We start from the raw sequence: 5,345 nt of genomic DNA on the forward strand, positions 1-5,345 counted from the left end.
CACACACACACACACACTGACAGGTGCTGCACTGTTATGGCATGTCCAACTCTGGCAGCTTGTTTTCCCTCAGACCTCTCACCCCGTGTGATGACTCAGAGACGGGGAGATGAAAGGACACACAGGAGGAGGGAGAGGAGGAGGAGGAGGAGGAGGAGGAGGAGGACTCTGACAAGAGGGATAACTTGAGTGTAAAAAGTAAATTATGTCATTATTGCCCTCTGTCCAAAGGCGAAGACAGGCGTTACTGTGTGTGAGTGCTTGTTAGCAAAATATCTCATGAACCACTGAACAACAACGGCTTTAACTCAGGAAACTGCAGCATGAAAAGAAAGCAGATTATTCACACTGTTGACACAACGTTTGTCTTTCACATCAAAATGTTCAGCTCCTTTAGAACATTCCAGTTATGATGTTTTGTATTTCAACAATTTGAGACATTTGTCTCTTTCTGTCATTTTTATCTCATTAAAAATAAACGGAGCCATCTTCAACATCCTTAAAAACCTTCAAAGTGTTTATTGTACTTTTTTTTAGCAATAATTCTGCTCCTTTAAGCTATTCTTCTGCTAATTTCAACTGTTTTATGCTTCTTTTAACTTCTTTCAGAAAATTATTTTTTTTATCTCTTTAGTAATTTTTATTTAAAATTATTGGAGTTGTCTTTAATATCCTTAAACCCTTCAAATTGTTTATAAATCTTTACAGCACTTTTACTCTGGTTCTACTTCTTTGTGCTAATTTCAGCCTTATTTTGCTTCTTTTTTGATGATAATTTTAGCTTTATTTCTGATATTTCAGCAGTTATTTTGCTCTTTTCTGCTATTCTGTTAGTTCAGCATTTTTGTGCTTCTTTCAGCTTTTTATGGTAATTGAGATGTTTTCTTTCTTTTAGGTTACCTTTTAGCTGATTTCAGCTAATTTTAGCTTTTTCTACTAACCTTTTTTGCAATAAATTCAGCTTCTTACAGTTTAATTCAGCAAGCATATGCCTGTTCTGTTTTTTGAGCTATTTTCAGCTTTTCAGATACTTTTTTTTTGCTATTTTCAGCTTTTTGAACCTAACTTTTTGTGCTTCTTTTACTGCGAATGTAACCTTTTTTTGTTCTTTCACCAGCTGTCTGGTAAATCCATCTTTTTTTCTGCTATTTTTAGCTACGTTTCTGCTCTGTTCAGCTTTTTTCTACACATTTTTTCTATTTTATCCTGATTTCTTACAAATTTTCTCATTTTTCAGCAAACATCAGACGTTCAAATTAGAGATTTGCTATTAAAACATTTTCAGCTTATTCAGCAGCTTTCAGAAAAAAAAATCTCAGCAGTAAACATTCACACTGCAGGAAATGCAAATGTTCTAGTTTATTTTTTTTCTGTGCTCCTTTCAGCTGCTTTCTGGTAATTCAAGCAGTCTTCTGCCTTTTTAGCTTTTTTCAGTTAATTTCAGCTGTTTTAGCTATTTTACAGCAAATTGCAACTTTTTGTACCCCTTTTATTGTTTATTCCTTTCAGCATCTGTCTGCTAATTTCAACTTGTTTCTGCCACTTTTAGCTTCTTTTTGCAAGTTTTAGCTTTTTCCTGCTTTCTTTAGCTAAAATTCTGATCCTTTTAGCTATTTTTTCAATGATTTTTATGCTTCATTTAACTAATTTATTATTTTTCTGCTTCCTTCAGCTGAAATTCTGATCCTTTTAGCTGTTTTTTCAATGATTTTTATGCTTCATTTAACTAATTTATTATTTTTCTGCTTCCTTCAGCTGCATTCTGGCAAGTCCAGCTGTCTTGCTGCCTAATTTTAGCTTTATTTCATCTAAATTACCATTTTTGTGATAAAATTTCTCACTGCTTATTTGAACAAACATCCTCTTTCTGCTTTTTCAGCTACATTTCAGCTTTTTAGTTAATTTCAGCTGTTTTAGCGATTACATTTTTGTTCTTATTTTTTCCCTGCTAATTTTTCCTCTCCCATCACCGGCTGTTTGCTAATTTCAACCTGTTTCTGATATTTCAAGCTTGTTGCTAATTTTAGCTACTTATACTTGACTTCAGTAAATTTCAGTAAACATCTTTCAACAATAGGCCTTCACGCTGTAGGAAATGTAAATTCTCTCGTTAAAAGACTGTTTGGACCCCCTGCTTGTCTGGGCCTGGTGGTCCCAGTGCTGCTCGTCTCTGCAGCTCCACCGTGGACCACGTTTAAAATTCACTCATCATATCAGGTGGCCTCGTTGACACAAACGTGCACGTGAAGACGCCCACGCAGGCAGGAACACGGCCCGGTGGACCGACWCGATTACACAAGTGGAAGCGGCTCAACCTGACAGAAATACAGGCACCAAAATAAAAAGGGAACGACGAAAAGAAATCTAAAAGGCTTATATTTGCCCGTGTTGTATAAGCGTGTTTCATCTTCCCACTCTCGCATATACCCTCACCCACACGGGTTAGATCCAATAGCTGGTGCCAGGCCTCTCTATCTTTACAACACAAACATCTCCGTGTGAAAGAAGATTGCAGTCGAGCTCTTTTTTTTTTTTTCATAATCTCTCCCCTGTACGCCCACACATACACATGGTGAGGGGGGTAAAAAAAAAAGGGAGAGAGGGAGCTGGTAAGAAAGAAATTGAAAAGAGAAGAGGTGGTGATGGTTGGGAGGGAGGATGGAGGGGTGCTGATGAGAGCCAGGAGGTAGTTGTTATAGTAACCGTGTTTCTATACCTGTCAATCAGAGCTATTTCAGGCATGCTGCTTCTGAGAGGAGCGGGAAATAAAAAAAAAAGAGGGGGGAAGAATGCAGAGGACCAGAGCTGTGTGCCTCTGAGGTAAAATAAACACCTGAGTGACCACTTATAAATACAGTTAAACTGTTTTTTTCTTGTTTCTAAACGATCAGATTGTTTCCACAAAGTGCAAAATGACAAAAGACKAGTGTTGCTGCTGAACTCATTTACCCACTTATTGTTCAGATTTAACTCTTATCTTCAGTGAAATACTCAAAGGGGATAGATCTGATTTTGTTTTAAAGTATGAAAGGTTATTTKAGCTTTTTGAACAACCTCAGTTCAGAGAAATAAAGTTTACGTACAAGAGCCGATTAATAAACTCTACACATTTATTTATATAGACTGTTATTTGCAAATGACAGCAGCTTGTTGTAGCACTTTTGGAACAGCCTGCAGGGGGAAAAACAACACAACAGTAGTGTTTTTATCATCCACAACTGAGAGCACAACGATCTTTCAGCCTGTAGCTTTTTATAGTGTTAGCAAAATATCTCATGAGCCAGATAACGAATTTTAACAAAACTCTCAGGAAATTACTACACGTACGTCTGCAACTCATTTAGAGCMCGTGTCAAACTCGAGGCCCGCGGGCCAAATGTGGCCTTTCACTGCATTTTATGTGGCCCATGAGAGCTTCAAATATGAAACARTCGTCCCTGAAACTCCYTAAAARSCYTTYSRMMWTTTTTTTATTCTTTGTGWGGGTGTCGAGCTAAAAGTAACAACCGAAGGAAGTCGTCTGACACCTTGGTTTTCAAAATAAAAGCCCCCGGTAGCGTCTGGAAATGTTTAAAGSCCCACTGGTGGAACAAAGACTGACTAAGCTGCTTTAAAGCCAGCATTGACCATTTATACTCCCATAATGCAYGTTATTTTAACTGTAACACAACAGTGAGTAAAACTCTCTTACYTTTAATAGTATTTCTGTATTTATTTCATATTTAGTCAGTACAAGTATACAGTTCAGTGTTTATAGAGAGGTGTTTCTATGCAGGAAATACCACGTAGAGCTAAGTTTGTTAGCAGTATTCAGCAGTAATGAGACGAGGAACRTGATGCTTCCTGTTATTAGTCAGTTAATTACATCTGGCCCTTTGAGGGAAACCATTACGCTCATGTGGCCCTCTGTGAAAATGAGTTTGACACCCTGATCTGGAGCAAAGCAAACTCAAGATGGCCGCCACACCTCACTGACATTAGCAAACACAAATACGGCTCAAACTCACCCAATTTTACAGATATTGAGCTAAAATCTGATGTGGTGGGAGCTCAGACATACTCTGAACTCGACATCTTGTAATAAACTTTTTACTTTAGTCATCAGTATTCTACATTGATTTTTTTTGCAGTAAAGTTCCTGTAACCATTTAAAACCCATTTTCACTCCAGTTTACTCATTCCCTCTGTTATTTAGTTGCTCTTTGTTAGTTTTTCGCCATCTTCTCAAGCTGTTAAACAGCTGCTTGAAGTAATTACTCATCCGCAACACCTCCCATTCAGGTGCGAACGCTTGACTCGATGTGCGTCTCCTCTCCAGTTTGCTCTCAAATTAACAGGAGTCGCTGCAAACACGCACCTCAAACACAGAGAGAGGCGCCCCTAATGGAGTCTATTTAATTATCGACATCATAGCCAAAGAAACGCCTGGACTCAGCCCCCGTTTTAGACAAACACATGGTGAGGAGGAGAGAGAAGCGAGGAGACAAAAAGAAAGAAAGCGTGGGGGAGTAAGAATAGTGGGTGAGTTTGGGGAGCCATTAGGCAGGAGGTAATTAATACCTGTCACTGCAGCGCTCCGTTCACTGCCTTTATTCTCCTTCAGACCAATTAAAATATGACACTCCTCCGGTGGAGGAGCGTCTTGTTAAAATTAAACGCCTGAGACGCGCACAGACACCTTTGATAAACATATCCAGAGCTACAATTGGYTTTGGCAGCAGCGGCATGCTATACRGAGCGAGGATGTGTGTGTGTGTGTGTGTCACTTCCAGTAGGAGCTGTTAGATCTGATTAAAAGTGTGTGACTTTCACTCTCAACCATGAAGTACACACTGGAGATTGACAGAACGTTTCTAAAGCCAAGCAGGAAAAGGGACGGCGACCAACAGTTTGCAGCGAGGACAGACAAACGGTAAGCAAAAACCCCTGAGCCGTGAGAGCAGCTGAAGATATAAAAAGACAGGTGGTGTTTGGTGGTGGTAGTGGTGGTGGTGGTGGTGGGGGGGGGGGGGGGGGGTGGGTGCCTAAGAGCAAAACAAACTGTGACGAGAAAGAAAAACAAAGGATGGGAGAAAATGTTAACCAAAATATGGTGAGTTTTCTAAAACAAAAAGAGCAAAAACAAAGAGGTAATAATAGAGCGAGGAACAGAAAAAAGGACAGATGATGGAGAATGGAGAGGAAAATTGAGAGAGGTGGAGTGATGGATGCAGGCAGGAGACCAGCAGCTTTCTGCCAACATCTCCATGCATCCTTCCAGACATCACACTGTGCTGCCATCTGCCTCACACACACACACACACACACACACACACACACACACACACACACACACACACACACAC

The sequence above is a fragment of the Austrofundulus limnaeus genome, unplaced genomic scaffold (genome assembly GCF_001266775.1).
Source record: "Austrofundulus limnaeus strain Quisiro unplaced genomic scaffold, Austrofundulus_limnaeus-1.0 Scaffold32, whole genome shotgun sequence".
NCBI classification, from domain to species: domain Eukaryota; kingdom Metazoa; phylum Chordata; class Actinopteri; order Cyprinodontiformes; family Rivulidae; genus Austrofundulus; species Austrofundulus limnaeus.